General features: G+C 38.4%; 1 protein-coding gene across 2 annotated transcripts in view; it reads left to right on the forward strand.

Annotated features, from left to right (window-relative positions):
* Positions 1–20,369, forward strand: part of Unc-104 (uncoordinated-104) — a 93,677-nt gene that overhangs the window by 3,209 nt on the left and 70,099 nt on the right. For both annotated transcript variants that reach the window (XM_064039044.1, XM_064039045.1), the window contains exon 2: positions 10,381–10,416. The gene's annotated coding sequence lies outside the window, so the exon portion shown is untranslated. The remainder of the gene's footprint in view (positions 1–10,380; positions 10,417–20,369) is intronic.

The following is a 20,369-nucleotide window of genomic DNA, read 5'->3' on the forward strand; positions in this document are numbered from 1 at the left end:
TACCTATTTATCAAAGCTTTCAGCATTTTCAAAAAGTATTTCATTACGAACTGGAATAAATGCGTTTGTACTACACCGCATGTCATTGAATTATTGATCCTAATACGAGTCTGGTCTTATTTCTGAAGGGTTAGGAGACACCCGCCGGTGAATGAACTTACTTCGGAAATTATTTATATGTCGTGTCGACCTCTTCCAGAGATTGACACTTTAATCATTGAAGCTTCCTCTATGCGGGGTTTATTTTTGTCACTGTCTTGAGTCTGAAAGACTCTTTGTTTGCAATATGTTTTAATATTTCGAGGTATGTATTTGCATATTGAACGTTTAAGGAACATTTTAACAAAGTGGTGTTCTTGGTAGGTACATGTAAATCTTCAGAGACTGGGAAAATTGAATGATCTTTGCAAGTTCCTTCTGCGAGTCCAAAAAGTAGCTCCTTCTTCGCTGATCATTTTCCAGAATGTTTTTTCTTTTAATCATTTCTCGTGAGAGCTATTAAAACCTATTCCTTCATAATGTCAATACTTTGCAGATGGCTAGGTAATGTTGGGCACACAAATGTCTAAAGTTTCTACATTAGCAACTTGTAATAACTTCTCAGCCGATAAAACGGGCTTTTAACAATTCCGATGGTTTATGCCAATCAAAACTTTGTCTTTTACACATTAGGTGATCTTCACACTGCCCCGCATCACGCTGCATCTTGCGTGTCGACGCATCTACGCGCGTTCCTGCGGGAGTGCAGATCTGCATCATCGTGCGGGTTTTTCACGTACTCACGCGCGTAGGTGCGTTTTGTAGATTCACGCACGGCGGCTTTCATCGAGTTCCATTTTCAAATATACACGTCACGCCCATTCAAAATCACGCGCGTCACTGCGGGATTCAGTGTGCCATACCTTGCGTCTCGCCCCGCACCTACGCGCGGGGGTGCGTGTTTCTCCGCATGTATGTGCGTGATCCGCATGAACGCGCGTGGATGCATTTTCAGTGTGTTGGACTATGCGTGTTTTCCATACAAACGGAGATATTTCCATACAACGGAAAAAAACGCATCCACGCACTACGCTGCATCATGCGGGGCAGTGTGATAATCGCCTTATGTAATTTGTTTATGTCTTACGATAATGGATCATTAAAGTTATTAGGTACCTAAAGCTAAAACGTTTTGAATAACCCGTAGAAGGTTCCTGTGCATATGTTCATTTCAAATCCATATTTTTTTATGATAAAAACGACTAAAGTGTGCTCTCTGTTTCAGTTTCTTTAAAATAATTTGGTAGGGAAATGCCGCTAAAATACTGCGAAAGACCGCTCTTATGCAAGTTCCAGTTCTTCGTTTATTTGGTTCAAACGTAACCGTAGAATTAATATGGTGTTACCAGCTAGAAAAAAATCCTAACAATATTTCTCTTGAACAAGCTCATAAAGCTCGTACAGATTAGGAAATTTTGTACAACAGCTTAAAATTGCCCTACATGGACCATTGCCATGAAATCTTAACAAACTGCCGTAACCAGTGATATATTTCGCCACAACTCTAAGCCATAGACACAATAACACCATTGTATTCTAGGATTCTTTGTCGCGGCTCTTCAGTGGAAAATAAATGAGTTTTCTCTCATATTCCATTATGTAGGTACGTCGGCGTCATATCGCGTGACAATACAGCGAGAGGGAGGAATATTTTACCGTGTATCATCAAGTAGATAGGCAGAGAAGGTCCGAACTAAACTGTGCTAAACTATACAAATTAAAAGGCAGGTACATCGTTGTTAGGAATAGTATTTTTAGAAGTCGTTTGTGTAGTTAATAGCCTTCTCTCATACAGCCTGGATGATGATATCTGGTAACCGACAGCGTTAGAGTTTTGTTTCCAATTTTACCACTAAATACGGTATTCTTGCGAAAATTACCTTCTTTTACCACTAATTAATTCTTGCGAGAATTTCCAGGTGTTGGCTATATATGTAATTCATTAAATAAATAGTATGTAACTTAAATAAAACAATATCTAATAATTCATTGATGCTAGTTATAACTTTCAGGAAATTAAATCTTCTGCATTTCCTGCGTAGTGTTGCTCGCGGTATTAATATATTTTTTCCAACGAGTGCAGTAATGTCTGGTAAATACCCCTAGTGAGTTATGACACCCGTTTTTACGTGATTATCCTTCCGTGTGTCTGGGATTCATTTTACCTCCGTAATATGTGCAGGATTACGGGCACATACGGGTACCTGCATTAAAAAACTAGCGGATATTATGTTGTCGTTTAGAAAAATGGTGTTTAAAATGTTACTTAAACGCGAGTCAGATACTTCAGCTTATTTTTGTAGCCATTTGATTTGTTTATATTGAACCTCTTATAGTTTCTCTTTCGTTTCTCTAAGGTGGTTTGAAATGTGACTGTTTGAACGTGCATGACTCGACGACTTGGTAAATAGACGATGAGTCCTACAAAATTCAGCTAAAGTCCAAACGCCAATAAAATATTGTAATAAGAGAGAAAACGAGAAAGCTTTAATGCAGAACTATGTGTTACAAAGAGAACCACTTTTAATGTACATACATAGTTACTTACTAAAATAATCTCCTCCAGGCTTAAAATGGTTGGATATTTACACCATGACCGTATTTCGTGAAACCTCCATTGTTTTCAAATAGAATAGGCCTCTTCGAGCGTTGGTCTTGTGCATGACAGCTGTTGTACACAAAATGTAGCTCATTGAAGAGTATTGAATAGTTTACTTGAGTCATGGTTTTCATGGTTGTAAAATTGCAGCTTGTAAAGTGTTTAACTTACACAGGGGAATTGGGGTTGTGACTTTTTAGATTTTGATTCATCATTGTGACTAAGGTTTTCACGCGAACTTGTAAAATGACCGCGTAGATACATGATTTTACATCGACTCAAACGTACGATATTATTGATTGAAACGTACACGTGTACATTCTCATATAATAAGAATAAAACATACAAAAGGAATCGAAGAACTCCCTTAATTAACATTTAACATAAAACATTTTATTCAAACAGAAATCCATTTCCTTCCAGTGTTGCTCGCTGAGAAAATATTAATTGAATCCCGTTAAGCGGGTCGCAATAAAACATAACGTGTACGTGTCCCGTCGGGGGTGCACCTTGTGGGGTGGTGCACCTCGTAAAAAGGCTTTAAAAGAGTGCACCTGGTGTTTAAACGAGGCACCCGTCTGCTCTTCCATTCTGCTTGAATTATTTCTCCTACACGACTGATGTACGAACTACGAACTCAAATATTTCAACCTATTTGGGAAAAAAATAGGTGAGTTTTTAAAGCGTTGAGTTCTTTGTGTGAAATTGCAAGTGCATTCCGTTTCGATAAATCGTTTTCCCACTATTGGAAGCTCGGTGCCCGGGGCTTCGTTCAAAAGCCTGCTGCCGGATGATAGGTTTTGACCGGGATATCCTTCATTCATGAATTTCAGCACGACTAGGCAGTCAATTGTTTCTTTCAGGGAAATAAGCTAACCGTGCTGGTTGGTAAATATTACACAGCTCGTTTAAATTTTAAAATTTTCCTCCTTTCTACGAAAATATATAGCTGTTTGCTATTAAGGCACTCGGTTTAAAACATTTGTACACACAAAGAAATGTACAGTATTCCTTCAGGTCAAACAAAGCTATCTTGCCATCAAATTAAGTATAGTGCACTTTTCTTATAAAATCCAGACTCTGCTAGATAAAAAATCAGCTTCGCGTGAAAAACATCCTATTTCAACTCAACACGTATTTACTTTCAGTATTAAAAGAAATTCATGAGCAGACTTCAAAATTCGTCGAATCTTCAAAGACGAAGTATCCTATAATATTTGGAAGGTACTGTTTTTATAGGATTACTGAATATTATACAATCGTAAGTAATCCGGAGGCAGACATCTTTGTTTCTCTTCATAATCCTCTTGTCTCGCTCCTTGGTTTCCGAATTTAACCAAACAATAACTCGATTCTTCAGAAAAAGTAATAATGTTCGAGCTTTATTTAATAATACCTATCTTTTGGAAATGTATATTGTACTGTTGATGTAATACATTAGACGTTCGCTGAAGGGTCTAGAAAACCTTTCGCGAAATTACGAGTATTATGTAAGGTAGAATTTTATATACAGAGTAACCGAAATACTACGAGCTATCGATTTGTATATACGAGTACCTGTTTATCTACATAAGAATGTACATATTTCATAACGAAGAACCTACATTCTATACGAAAGTAAGTACGTATTAAGTGAAACTCCCAACAGATTTAGATAATGTTACAAATAGATATAGTAGTAACATTGTATATGTATAGCTTGTCACAAACATGATCTGGGTCACTCGTTGTATAGTTTAGGGCTCTCAGTCTGATGTAGTGCATCGGAATTGTCAATGAGACTGCTTTAGATCCATCTATTTAAAGTTGACACACATGTTTTGTAATGAAGGAATTTGTATATCCATTTATTTACATAAAAGTTGAGAGGCTTTTCGAATAAAAATTCGCATTTTGAGAGAAAGTGTGTGAACTTTGTATTTCCTATCTGACTAACTTGAAAAGAAACACCGAAACAAGGGTCCATAGTCAGTTTTAAAGTTCTAACATATATACATGAGATAGGGTCATCATGTCTGAAATGACCATTTGAAGGAAATGTACCTAAGTGTACCTAAGGCAACTCCAGGAGAAAAGCTTGGAACACCAAAAGCCTCTCTACATGTGTTTTGTCGATCTAGAGAAAGCATTTGATAGAGTTCCACGTGAGGCTCTCTGGCTTATTCTCCAGAAATCTGGATATCCAAAGAAGTTCATCAACCTCATACGTCATTTTCACACTGACATGAAAGCGAAAGTCCAGCATGAAAATGAACTTTCTGAGGAAATCCAGATTACGAGTGGAGTAAAACAGGGCTGCGTCATGGCACCCACACTCTTTGCCATCTATTTTTCGGTTGTTATGAGAGATGCCTTGGAATATTGTCATGATCAGATACAACTTAATGTTCGTACTGATAAGGGCGTTTTCGATATTTCAAGGTTCAGAGCAAAAACTAAACTGACTAAGATCTCCATCCTCGAAATTCTCTACGCTGACGATGTGTGTCTTATGTCTGACAACCTGACACATTTGCAAAAATACGTCGATGCATTACATCAGTCCTGCATAAGATTTGGCTTAGTCATAAGCATCGCTAAGACACAGATCCTCAAACAACCGTCACATGGACACGAACTAGACAAGGAGACTGTAAAAGTGGATGGCAAGCCACTAGAGGAAGTAACTCATTTTAAATACCTTGGAAGCAATATCAGAAATGATAACACCCTAGCTTCAGAGATACCTCTACGCATCGCAAACGCGGCTGCAACATTTGGACGACTCAATGACCGTGTCTGGAGATCCCATGACATAAAGCTGCAAACTAAAATTAACGTTTACAAAGCACTAGTGTTGCCTCTGCTTATGTATGGCGCGGAGACGTGGTGCCTATATAAGTCAGATGTAAAAAAACTCGACACATTCCATCTTAGGTGTCTGAGGTCGATCTTAAGAATAAAATGGCAAGATCGCGTTTCCAACACGGAGGTTCTCCGACGGTCTAATATGTATGGAATGGAGGCGTTGTTAATGCAACGACAACTCAGGTGGTGTGGACACGTCCTTCGCATGGACAACGACCGTCTACCTAAAGCGATCTTCTATTCCGAGATGGCAGAAGGTAAACGCAAGCAAGGAGGACAATATCTTCGCTACAAGGACGTGTTCAAAAGACATCTGAAAGCGTGCGGTATCCACCCTACAGATTGGGAGAGGCTTGCCTTAAATAGGTCATCTTGGCGCAAAACGATCTAAAAACGTCAAGTTATTCGAAGAAAAAAGACTCGAGGCTTTAGACGAAAAGCGCCAGTTACGAAAAGAGAGACCTAAGCCTTCATACAACTATACTCTCAATAGTGCGGGTCAGTTATTCTGCAGCACTTGCGACCGGGTCTTTAAATCCAAACTCGGTTTCGCCAGTCACACCAGGGCTCATGCTAGGAGGTGAACTTGCCATAGGTCGCCGTTATCGAAAACGATAAGGAGGACTATACATATACCTAAGTGTCATACAAGTTTGAGTGGAAAAATTAAGATGTTATACCCATTGGATTAATTACCATGTAATGGGTCGATACTTGGCCCTGTGCCATTATAGACAGCAATTTTCCACCCAAACAAAACATTATAACGATCCTTTTTTCTAACATCTTAATTAAAAATGTACAGGCTGGCTACTAAACGAGCACACTTCATTATCTTTAGCCATTAGACACTTGTGACAAGTCCGCGGCGAGGGCCGTTGGTGGCGACACTTGATGCAAATTTAACTACCAGCCCGCCGTTAGGACTTAATTGAACAACCAAGTTTGTGTACTAACATGATGCTGGTTTAATACTATGATGTTGAGGCTAAATTGTTTTTGAAACACTTCATCTTTTGTGTATATTATAGCTGTGTTCTACTTAATGTGTGGCTGAATATTGCACTTAGGTAACGTGGTTATTTAAACACCAATTTTCACTTTGTACCAACCTTTTTTACAGACTTAATAAAGCCATTAAAGATCGAGGTTACCCAAAAAGGTTCTATTGAACAAAGTTTCCGTTAATTAGTCCTCAACTCTCAATGTTATTAAAGGAAAATTCGCGGCAAAAAAAGCTGTTTAGTAATAAAAAGTCTTTGTCTACCATCGTTTGTATAATATACTGCAGTTGTAAGTGTAATATTAAAGCTAAGCGGATTGTTGAGAGATTATGAGATTATTTAATTAATTAGTTCCCGGTCTTCAAGTCAAGGTCTTTTGGGCGCCATATTGTTTTAGCTGAGAAGTAGGTCACTCCTTAATCATGTTGAAAATTTTCTGTGGACTGGTAATTATTTTGAACGGTTCATCTGCTATATCTTTGAGGTAAGTACGTCTAGAAAAGTAAATAGAGTCCCAACACAAACGTACTGATATTTACTTACTATTCTTATCAGACCAATGGAAACACCCAAGACGCAGATTATTGTGGTTCGAAAATCAGACAAGAGAAATACAGAACTGGGATTTTGTGTTATCCTTTTCGAATCTAATTTCCAATTCACCTTGAAGATATTATTAAGCTTCGTTTGCCAATTTCATAACTTCAGTATTGCTAATGTTGAAAATCAATACGTATTTGTTGTGTCTGCTCTGTACGTTTATTTCATTTGGCAGACGCGTAGCGAAGTCTCGCTTGGGCAAGTATAGAAACTACGTATATTAAGTATACAAAGTTTTCATAAAATTGCTGTTGATGGAGCTCAGTAATAACACAGTTTAATTATAATCTCTTGAGAACAGTTGTGAAGCTACGTACTAACTTTCGTAACAATGTCACTCACACACGCATGAGCTCGATGCACGACACTCAGTACAGTATAGCACCGATAGCACCGGTAAAAGCTCGTCAATGCACATGCGTGTGTGAGTGACATTTTTACGACCGTTAGTAGGTAGCTTCACAACTGTTTACAAAAGTATATATCTTAACTGTGGTAATAATCAAATTATTTATATTCACAACGCATTTAGTCTCGGCTCCCGGTAGGCGTGTAATTCTTGTCGACACGCGTTATCAAATTTCCATTACTTGTACCTCACCTAATATTCCACCTACGTCGTCTTCTCTTAAAAACTTCACCGGACGTGCGGTTCTGTTTTCGTATTTATTACTGAGTTTGGTACAGTTCGATGTAATTTCGACTTTATTTTCTGTGGAATAAGGTTGATTTTGACGTGGGAGTTGGTTTGAAAGTCTGAGGTGTCGTTTTGGGAGCTTACTGGGGTCGCGTTATTAGGCATCGTTCAGACCAAACGTATTGTCGGCCGCTGACTGTGAGCGCGCGTTACGCAGTTTATTGCTTTTCCATATATATTGGAATTGTCGTTCACACCGAACCGACTATACGCTGTTACGTCGTCTGTTGTAGCTGACTCTCAGTGGCCGATTATTTTACTACGCGACTATGCACGGCGGACGCGGATTGGCTACGCGGACGCAGTTGCCGAATAGCGCCGCTCCGCCGCGTACGCACCGCCGCGCCTCGGTACAGCACGTCGATAAATTAGTGTCCCTTTTATATAAACTTAAACGTATTAAAGACTAGCTGGTGCCCGCGACTTCGTCTGCGCAGGTTTAGTATTTCGAACAATATGTTTACAATCCTATGTGTTATTCTGATGTATAAGCTATATTATTGTAAAGTTTCATTAAAATCCATTCAGTAGTTTTTACGTGAAAGAGTAACAAACATCCATACATACAAACTTTCGCGTTTATAATATTAGTAGGATATTAATTCATCGAATGTTTTACTGTCATACGAAAATATTTCTTGAACTTATTTGGATAAAGTCTATATTCGAAATATAAAGTATGAGATATATACTGAGCCCTTTTATGTGTAGAATAGTCAGCCGCTCAGCGTACGCATCTAGTGTGAACCTACAAGAGCCTATTCTTTTGTTCACACATGTAGCGCATCGTACGCTATAGCCGATTGTCGGCTTGGTGAGTACGCGTACTGCAGATTGAGTCGACGTTCACACTGGGGCAGACAGTGAGTATACTCACAGTCAGCGGCGGACAATACGTTTGGTGTGAACAATCCCTTAGAGTCTTGTCCTTCTTTATTGGAATATACGAGGGGCTCGATGCTCCCCCCTCGCCCCGGTCATTGAGGAGCCGTGCTCCGGCGGAGTCTGACTGGCAGCACAAGGGACACGTTCTACAACCCTCGATTAAGTAATTGCTCCGTACTGTATAACCTTCATTACAAACGACGGGATGATGCCGGATCGCCGGCGCCGTTATTATAATTAGTGATAAACTCGGCTTCAGCACGTCAGACTATTTGGTTCACAAATTCGATTTGATTATGTTGATTTGAGGATTAAAATAGTTTTCTGTTTAAGCCCTAATTTATTCGCTATTCAGGGTAAGTGTGTCACTTTAGCAATATTTGGATCAAATATACTGTTCAGGGTATTGACTTTTTTATGGATACACTGCTGTATTTCATAGAAATATTAAAAATTAATCCATGTTTCCATCATATGTCTATATAAATTGTATTGCAAAATTGTATTTAAACATTCTAAATAGTCAAACATTTTAAATAGCAAACTGAAACGTATAAATTCGTTTCACATAGCTCATGTGAAAAGCTGTCGTAGCAGCTACGCAGTCTATTCGTAGCGGTGCTACGAAGCGGCTACGCCCGCGGCACACTGCTTTGTTTCACACGGTTAACATCAATATGGAATTATTTTCTCACTCTGCACTGAAAAGTTACACGAGTGAATTTATATTTAGGATTAGAGTTATGTTTCCCATAGAACGTTCGTACTCTTGTTCAGTAAATAATAAACCCGTGGCAAAGCCGTTGTCATTACGATCAGATCTGGATTCTCTTCCGAGCTAAGCCATCCACAACTGTTATATTTTCTGTTAATCCAGTTGCGTGCTTGTATGTTTACTTTCGTTATACTGCCTTACATACAAAGTTTCCTGCAATAAAAGCTGACCATCATTTCTTAAAACACTTCGAAGCGCTAACATTTCTATCGTCTTTACACTATGTAGTCAAACACCCCTAACTTATATCTTATTTACCCTTATCCGGGTCACGTTCGCAGCATGTTGCAGTAGTTGCAGCAACGTGCAGCTAACTGCAGTTTTCAACAGCTGCAAGCAACACTGTTGCACTTTATGTAATGTGATCTCGATTCGCTCATTACATTTTATGGCATTTTCTGCGCCGTGGCTAGAAAAGGATAAGTATTAAATGTTATAGCGGGGCTTAAAAGTGGGATTTGCTCGAGGTTTTTTTATGCAAAAATAACTTGAGATTCTCGCTTCGTTAGTACACCTGGGGTGCGGTTTAAAAATAACCTTCCTTCGTATATCTATCGTGAAGTTGTTTTCTGTTTGCATATCTCACGTGTGTTAAACTGTATGACATACGTGCGCTGCGTTGTCGTGTCTTCCCGTTTAATATTGAGTTAAAGTGAATTTTAACGTATTCTAAACAATGGGAAGCATTTGTGCAATAACTGGCTAGAGTAGAGCACTATTTCTGTTATGTGTCTTATAAGAAGGATAGTCTTAAAAAGAATACTAATGCGTGTTTTATTTTTGTAACACATTTATTTATGTCAAAGTTATTTTGACTTCGGCAGCAGGTTATTACCTACTTTTCTAAATAAAACCCTTTTTATTCCACTCACAATTTAATGTAATAAGCAAAAATATATTTTTATCATTCATAAATATGTTAATCTTGTTACAGATGACACCGGCTTGTTAAGGCGGGTTCTACACTGAGGTAAGTTCGTCATAATTGAATTTACTTACAAAATACTTTTATATTATCGTTAAGGTGCGTTTTGAATGCAGACTGCAACTACCGACCGCACTTGCAGCGATGGTTTCATGTAGATGTAGATACATACCAGTAGGTAGTGCAGCTTCGGGCATTGAATAAGAGGGATGAGAAGAGAGTGCATGTAGCAGAAATGAGGATGCTGAGATGGATGTGTGGTGTTATAAGAATGGATTAAGTGAGGAATGATTACATTAGAGGAAGTCTGAAAGTAGCGCCAGTTACAGAAAAGATGAGAAGTAGAAGATTGTCATGGTATGGGCATGTAATGAGGAGGGATGATACGCATGCAACAAAGTGTGTGCTAAGTATGAATGTAGATGGATGGAGAGGAAGAGGAAGACCTAAGAGAAGATGGATGGATTGCCTGAAAGATGATATGAATAGGAAGGGAGTGAGTGTCAGTATGACGAGTGACAGGGTAAAATGGAAGATAATGACATTGCGCCGACCCCAAGTAAAATTGGGAACAGGGCAGGAGAAAAAAGAAGGTAGTGCAGCTTCGGCAGTTGCAATCGGCAGCCAGCTTTCAAAACGTACCTTAGGATGGGCCTTACCTATAGGATGGGCCTTATTTCAAAAGAGTACTAAATTCTCTTAGGATATCACCGGCCATTATTTCTTTTAGGGCTATTAACTTGATTAATGGTTTCATTATTTTGAGTGAAGTCTAAGCTTATATGGTAATTTTTATAGGCATTTTTATTAGCTCTTCTGTTTGATAGGTACATCTCAATCACATCTCAAGTGATGCCGGTATTTTTGTGGCATTGTAATGGTTTGAAGATGTTCTATCAAGGTGTCGTTAATCAGGGTGTATAGGTTATTTGGACTGGCTAACATATTATTGGGACTGTTTAAGTGTTTACATTGTGATGTGAATAATTTAGCTAATGGAAGGATTGTCAGGTATTGAAGATTGTAAAACATTATTATAATTCATTCGTTCCTATTAATTTAAGTACCTTTATCTTTTTCTTCTGACCTGGCTGTGAACTTAGATACAACCAGAAGATAGGTACAAGATAGATATAGAATAAATAGGTACTTTGTTTCTTCTCTAGAGTATCGGATGCAGTATGTACCTATTTCGTGTATTGCACTGTATAAACCTACATTCAGTTCATATATTCTCCAACAATGACAGCTGTTCCAATTGTCAGCACTAAGCTAATTAATGCATCCCCCACAATGCACGTGTCAGACTGGCGCAGATATGTTGCAAATCTGATGAATTGCTTTATATGGCTGTCTCTGGCGTGTCGCATAGTCTGAGAGCCGGTGTTACTGTTTCTGAATGGCTGAATGTCTATACTCTGCGCTAAAATTAAGTTTCAGGTTGCTTGAAAGATGGGCAGAAAATGAGCATACATGAGAACATGAGTTAAATAAAAGATTAATAGAAACGAGCTTCCTTTCGGACTGGCCTCAAACAGCGATGAATAGAGAAAAGTGGAAGGCTATGGGGGAGAGCTTTGCCCAGCAGTGGGACATAGGCATAGGCTAGTTAAAAAAAAGAAATGATCTGAATGAATACAAGTGTTGCTGATTAAAAAAAATACACGTAGGTAATTAATTTTCTGTAAATGCGTATAACACCTCACATACATGTAAATAACCCATCGCCACTTCGGAAACTTCAGCTATTCGGTGCAATGTCCATTCTTTATTTAAAAACCTAAAGCCTAAACAGACATTTGTCTTTCTCTACACTTAAAGCTTCACTACGTACTTATAAGTGACTCAAGTACTTAAGTAACAACTTAATCAAATCCAGACACGGCAAGGGGTGTCATTGTTACACTCCCACCATTGTGAGTACCTCGTTACGCTGATTACTGAGCCATTATTTGATTAATGCTATTGTTTCAATCACAATGAGAGACAACTCTGTTAATATTTGCGTATGTGTGGGTAAATGATCTAGGAATATGTTTGTAATTTGTGTGTGTGTTGAGTTTTCAGGTAGATATAAATCTTACTATGTAGGTACATACATGAATGTAAGACTGAACTATTTTGCTCTTTTGCTACGGAGAAAAATCCTGTTTCCTGGCGTCTGTTTATCTTGGAAATAACTTTCAACATGGGTGTAAGTGAATAAGAAATCCCTTTACGAAGTGCAATCCTTTTTGCAACTGTGAAGAGTGCGGATACATCTTGTTGTGAGGTGTGTTGTTGTTAATATACTACCTTTTTTGTACTTAGAATAAGTCGCGCTATATATCAAGACTTTAACTGCAATCCTCCATAAATACTAGAGCGCAAAAACATTTAATGAAAATTCAAAAGAATCATAACAAAATATAATCATATCAGAAAGAAGCTCATACATAATGCATTATTTGTTTATTTGTCACAAAAAATGCATGTAAGCTTTATAACGACAGTTCTATATGCTGAAACTATTCCTAGAGTCTTATTGGCATATAATCGCGCTACGAGGGACCTCGTTCCTGCAACTGGGTCAAGGAATCCCTGATATCCGATGTAGTCCTGCGGTTCTGAGTTCATGTCTGTGTATTGTATATGTATGTATGTGTTTGTGTGGCAGAATAAATAATGCATGTGTTTTGAGATGAGTTTTTGAGAATTTCGTTAGACATGTTTTATTAAGGTAGGATGCTAAGGGATTGTTCACACCAAACGTATTGTCCGCCGCTGACTGTGAGTATACTCACTGTCTGCCCCAGTGTGAACGTCGACTCAATCTGCAGTACGCGTACTCACCAAGCCGACAATAGGCTATAGCGTACGATGCGCTACATGTGTGAACAAAAGAATAGGCTCTTGTAGGTTCACACTAGATGCGTACGCTGAGCGGCTGACTCTTCTACATATAAAAGGGCTCAGTATTTGAGGTTGCTCGTAGTATTTTATAAACGATTAAACTAGCGTAATTTATTTTTTTCAAATCAGACGTTTTACTGATATTTCAATTAAATGATGCGCATTCAGATAGTTGCCATTTGCGAAGCTCTAGAGGAAGACGAAAATAATAAAAAGAAGAGATTGTGGGTACATCCCTTAAAGAAGAGATGTTTTCTTGGTCAATTTCATACTTTATATTTCGAATATAGACTTTATCCAAATAAGTTCAAGAAATATTTTCGTATGACAGTAAAACATTCGATGAGTTACTATCTTTAATACGTTTAAGTTTATATAAAAGGGACACTAATTATCGACGTGCTGTACCGAGGCGCGGCGGTGCGTACGCGGCGGAGCGGCGCTATTCGGCAACTGCGTCCGCGTAGCCAATCCGCGTCCGCCGTGCATAGTCGCGTAGTAAAATAATCGGCCACTGAGAGTCAGCTACAACAGACGACGTAACAGCGTATAGTCGGTTCGGTGTGAACGACAATTTCAATATATATGGAAAAGCAATAAACTGCGTAACGCGCGCTCACAGTCAGCGGCCGACAATACGTTTGGTCTGAACGATGCCTAATGGATAGGACCTTTTGGAAATTAGTGGGAGTTCACTGTCTACGATGTAAGCACAATTGTTAAATAATATTGGTGTGTATCACATATGACTCATCGGATAGGGAAGATATTAAGCGGTGGCTGATATGATGATGAAGAGGATGAGAATAAATGTTTAACACATTCTTAACTTTACATCAATAAGATTTGACAATAAATAAACAAGTAATTCTAAACTTACAAACACTGAAGTAATCTTCCAAGCTGTCTTGACCCTAATCCCGAGATTGTGTAACTAAAGATAAATTGATAAATTGTGACATATTAATTAGCGCTCACGCAGAGCCTATCTGCCGCGCTAATTGGGTTCGCATTACGTTGTAAGACCGAGCTTGCACACCTGCGCTCTTGAAATACGTTTTCTGCCCTTAATTACGCAGAAATAGAGCCTTTTTTGAGGTTGGGATAAGAAATGTTTGACTTTTTTTTGAGAAGTATTTGATGGGATGTTATTTGTTAGTTAAGTTTGTGTACTTCTGGTTTGTATATGACAAACGGAATTATGTTTTCAGTTGGGTACATTCAGAATCCCCGATTGATAATTTCAAAATCGCTTTTGTCAGATATGACTAGTTTTCTAGACTCAATAATAGAATAGAAATCTCGTTTATTGTTCTCAAGTAAGTTTTACATATAATTAAGTTAACAGTCAAAAAAAAACTTATCAGCTTGCAAAACCTTATCTATCCCCTTGCTTTCCTCACAACAATAAGTACATATATCGAGATCTTCAATCGAGTTCCACCTTATTAATAGTATTTACCGCTTGTACGGCCGTACGGCTGGTTTACGACCGGACCGGGGCGGCCTCGGGGGACGTAACTTACCGTACCGGTGCTTGGCCGGTTGAGTTACGGTTCCTTTCCGAACGTTTTCTATGTAACCATCGATGTTTGACGATTGCTTGTTGTATTTAAAGAGATCTTAACTTGATAATGTTAACAGCATATAAGTAGCTTGTATAATCTAAAATATACGTACTTACAAAATAGAAAGGATTACCCAAATCCTCATCTGGTAAATCCTTCAAAAAACTCGTATATTGTACTAACAGAACATCTTGCGTCAGAGTGGGCGTTGGAAGTGTTTTTTTTTTCTTTGATCTTTTATGATCATCTTCCTTTTTTTGATGCGTGCTGAATTTCACATAAGTACAAGGTCACATAAGCTTTCGTCAAGTTGTGTATTTTTACCTACATTTGGACTATCCTGAAGTCACAAGTAGCTAACTCCGGACCGGCAAAGTTACTTGAAGAGTTGACGAGAATTCTAGAATAATAACTTTTCTGATTCGGTTTTATTCCCGATCATTACTAATATAATTTAAACATACAATGCATTGTTAGTTTCCGTTTGTCCATTAAATGCTCCGGGAGCGTACATTGTATTGACCTGTTCGTAACTGGGTGACCTGACAAAAGCCGAAACGGCCAAAGCGCCCCTATCTCATGTTATAAAGTTTTGTTAAATGTTCCAAGTTTTTTTTTGTATGGAAGACTTTCCTTTTAAGATGGTTCCTACTGTAGCTATGACTGAATAGATAGACAAAGTTGACCATTTATTTGTATTGCACTTGGTCATTTTAACTTTTTGATATTTCGTTTTGTAAGTAACTGAAATAAGCTATTACATAGATACAAATAGCTGATGTTACAGAGAAAGAGTGAGGATAAGCAGTCTTGTTTAGTTTTCTAACCCCAGAAAATACGGCAAATAGGGCAAAAGCAGCATAAACTAAAAGGGCAAATAAATCTAAACTTGAATGCAGCGCGGAAATTACAATTATCTCTACGTTACATTTTCAAAGTCAATATCCTGTGTAGACAATTCGATTGAGCGCAGCAGGAAGCTGAACGGTGCTTTCAAAATAGAATATGACGGTTATAGAACCTTCTAGAGTTAATGCTTCTAGTCTAGACAAGAGAAAATATGAGTTATTATCTGGTAAACAAAATAGCAAAAGGTTTTTAGAGGTTTCGTTTGTAAAGTAATTTGATAGATCTTGTTTTTTAGGTTTCCTTTGCCTAAAAGGATAACACGGGAACCTATTTTAAGATGTCGTGATCCTTATGACGGCTTGTCTATCACTAGGCCGTATTTGATGAACGATAATAGATAGACAGTTGAAATTTTCACAGATGATGCATTTCTACAAACGTGATTTTTGGTGGAGTAAAATTATACAAAAGAGTATCCTAGCCTTCCTTCTTGAAAACTGGCTTCTTGAAGCTTTAACTTGGAAAGGTCGGGTATACATCTATATGTATGACTCAGTAAGCTCAGATCATGGAGGGCAAAATATCTAGCAGAGGTGCCATAACGCAAAATCTCCTAAGAAAGTAGCGCACCAAAAAGCGCGTGTAAGGGGGACGAGGAACGTTACTGTCTTCGCCCTTATACGCCTTCTTTGGCCCCGACCATTTTTTGTAATACCAGAAATCGTTGATGGATATCTCCAAGAACCCGAATGCGTCGTTAGTTCTCTCGTAAATTATCTTTTTGGTCATGCCCACCGTACCTATTTGACCTAGAAGACGGTGCCTGACCTACCTGCATTATGGCATCTCCGTTCATATTTCCTTACTCCGTGGCTTGGATACTTATTTAGAGCGCGCGACGCTTTTAACTTCATTTCCAGTTTCACGGAATACGTTATTGCATTTCGTTGCAAACTCACTACGTATGCAAAATACGGGGAATTCTATTAATACTGCAACTTTTTAAGCGCGGTATTAATCATAGTTTGTGTCATATTTACTTGCTTTTTACGACTGTCATCCTTGCTTTGAGAATATCTGTTTATAATTGATAATGTGGGTAGCTTCTTTGTCTTTTTACTTATTTACTCGTTTAGTTTAGTTTTTATAATTAAATAAAAAAACAACATTAGCGGTGGCCAGCAGACGTTTATCCATTTATTTCATAGACCACATTACCACCGAGACCAATGAATGATTAATTTTGAATCTGTCTCTAACCGAATAATTGTACGAATTATTATCACAAGTGCTCTTTTGTAAACCTTTACATTACTGTCTGTGGGTGGTTTGTTATTATTTATTGCTAAAAATACTTCAAACACGACCTTTCTTTTACAAATTCAGATAAAGTTCTGAAACTAATTTATCAAGTGAAACAAATAGAAAATAACTCGTCGAACTCACTCTCTAAAGGTCAAATTACTTGAATTTTCTTTCCTACGTATATGATTCATAAGAGTATACCAGATTTAATATGACTTTATTCAAGCTAACCCGACTTTCAGTCTATTATGGCGAATTGCGTCAGTTTCAGACCTTCAGTCTACTACTACGTCACCTCTGACATCATCGTTTAATGACCAGAAAAACAAGCTTCAGAAACTCTTGAAGCTCGTAACATCTTCAAAGTTAAGGTGACTTTGTGGGGAAGTCTAATCTATATATTTGTAAATAAACTGTAGTTCCCAGACGCTGGTTTATCTTTTTAATCCAGTAGATGCGTCATAGACGCGACGGGGCGGCGCCGGGGACCCAGGACGAGTTGCTCGTACTTGCGAGTGGGCTGCATGTGTCCCACTTATTATTATAATTAGTCGTAACCCCTTTATGAGTTGGTTTTATGCGTGTATTTTAGTTATTTGGGATTTAATGGCAGTGTACGTCATTGTGAAAGGATAATTAGTGTCTTCTTGTGATCGGTTTTGGTGTCAATTTCAATATGTAGTGGGGTGTTTTAAAGTTTATTCTAAACTTATACTGGTTTATCTCTTTTGATTTTGCAGAAACAGGACTGGGGATTGTCTTAAAATTCTTATACAAGACTAGATACGCCCCAAATTGAATTTCCAAAAATAAGATGAAAATAAAACCCTAAATGCTTTAGCCCATTCATTTGATTAATCAACCAATTAGACTGAGTACATTTGACCCGTAAACCTGGGCGGTGTTACGTTTATTTAACGCTTTTGGGACTCTCATTTTAGATACCCTAATTAGCATAAATCGACGAAAATTTTGCTGATTTTCAACAACAAATTATCTTCAAACTGTCTACACAAATTGGTTTGGTCGTTTTAATTGAACGGTTGCTTTTAAAGATCCTGATTAAAAGAGCTTGGGCCTTATTTATAATACATTTACACGTGTAAAGGGTACTTGGAAGTGTCGCCGTTAGTTTTAGTTATTAATTGCTCTCAAGAAATAGTTCATGGTCGGGTCACCGGGATTTTCTATTGAATTTATAGCCATCTTGTCCTCGGTCCGTGTTTATATTTACTAGGTTTTAATTCCCTTAGGACTGAGGAGATTAAGTTGCAGAGTGTTTACATCTTAGAGTGTTCTAGACGTTGGAATTTTCTCGAACTGAATAAACAAAAGCTCGTGGTTCAACACGAGGTGAAGATTAAGGTTAAGTTACACTTGCTGAGGTACGTCTGTGGATTGGATAAGATCTTAGTAGCGTGGTAAGCAGTAAGTACTTATCTAGTGAGTGTTAAAAGATGTCAGAAATAAGTAAAGTTTATTGTTTTATTATAGACAAGATTTTTTTTTCTTGCAAAAGTCTGAAGGCTCCGAAAGTTCCGATTTGAGAAAATCTTTCACTGTTGGAAAGCTACACTATCCCCTGGTTACATAGGGTGTCCCTACATAGGATGAAACCGCGAGAAAAAGCTGGTTAACTGATATACTGGTTTCAATTTCTTATAAACCATGTAACTAGCATAAAAAAATCTAAAGTTGGTTATTGTAACTTATCACGAGTTTCCCTCACGCAGTAATTGGTGTTCGTAATGCAAACATTGTGGAGTGCCTTCAGGTTATTATAACGATAGCCTATGTTTACCTATTGCTGTTATTGTATTAATAAGAAATTGTATTGGGATTTTTCTAGAATATTACTTAGGGTCGGTTCATATCTAACGGAATATGCGTCGCGTATTATCGGTCGCGTAACGCCAGAACTGACAAATATACGGTAAAACATTCAATCGTTCAGGGATTGTTCACACCAAACGTATTGTCCGCCGCTGACTGTGAGTATACTCACAGTCGGCCTCAGTGTGAACGTCGACTCAATCTGCAGTACGCGTACTCACCAAGCCGACAATAGGCTATAGCGTACGATGCGCTACATGTGTGAACAAAAGAATACGCTCGTGTAGGTTCACACTAGATGCGTACGCTGAGCGGCCGACTATTCTACACATAAAAGAGCTCAGTATTTGAAGTTGCTCGTAGCATCACTGCGCGGCGGTGCGGACGCGGCGGAGCGGCGGTGCGTACGCGGCGGAGCGGCGCTATTCGGCCACTGCGTCCGCGTAGCCAATCCGCGTCCGCCGTGCATAGTCGCGTAGTAAAATAATCGGCCACTGAGAGTCAGCTACAACAGACGACGTAACAGCGTATAGTCGGTTCGGTGTGAACGACAATTTCAATATATATGGAAAAGCAATAAACTGCGTAACGCGCGCTCACAGTCAGCGGCCGACAATACGTTTGGTCTGAACGATGCCTCACACCTAACCGATGATGCGTTAGTGCGTCGATCATACATTTACGATACGCACGGCGCATTTTCCGTCAGATATGAACCGACCCTTAAGCACTAACAAAGACCGTGACGATTAAGATCATGAAGAAAAAGATCTAAAGCACCATAGAGTTTTAACTACAAAGCTTCGAACAGAACTATGTTCTAGTACTTACTAGTAGTATGGATGAGATCATAAAAAGGACCAGTGCTTATAAAAAGCAAGGTTGAATCTATAATATAATTAAATGGTTACTACATTCAGTAGTCTTTTTATGTCTTTATGGATTACAGTACCTAATCGAGTAATTTATCAACATGTGATTGATCGTAGATAGACATTACTGATTAGAGAAAGTTCTATGCATCAGTAGTTATTGATGTATCTATATGACGTTGTGCCTTTTCTGCTGAAGCTGTGTTTGGTAGGAGACATCGAGTCCCCATAGTCCCTTAGGGAGCTATATCTCTCGCACTACAAAACGGCAACATTTTCTAAACTTGGTAACTCGGATATTTTCCCTTTCACTTTGTCCAAGTTATAGGTTTATAGTAACTGCATTGACGAAAGGCTTTCTTTGAAATACCATTGCGTGTTTCTAAACTCTATGGTAAAAGTCAATTGGCTGTTGATTGGCGGGCGTTCGCGACACAGTGGCGCCATAGTTGTCTAAAACAATACATTGGAACTACACTTCTAGTACATTTACTGTTGTATTTAGGACTAATGTTTTTGGTCAGGCTAGGTGATTACAGGGGTGGTGTTTTGTATTCGGATTTTTGATACTAATGTGAACATCCTAATGGTGTTGTTTCGGTGCCCAAATAATTTGGTTTAGAAAATTCGGGAAAGGTACCTACTATCAAGGGTAAGGTTTTATCAAGTGTATAGATTT

Source organism: Helicoverpa armigera, chromosome 18 (genome assembly GCF_030705265.1).
Source record: "Helicoverpa armigera isolate CAAS_96S chromosome 18, ASM3070526v1, whole genome shotgun sequence".
Taxonomy (NCBI): domain Eukaryota; kingdom Metazoa; phylum Arthropoda; class Insecta; order Lepidoptera; family Noctuidae; genus Helicoverpa; species Helicoverpa armigera.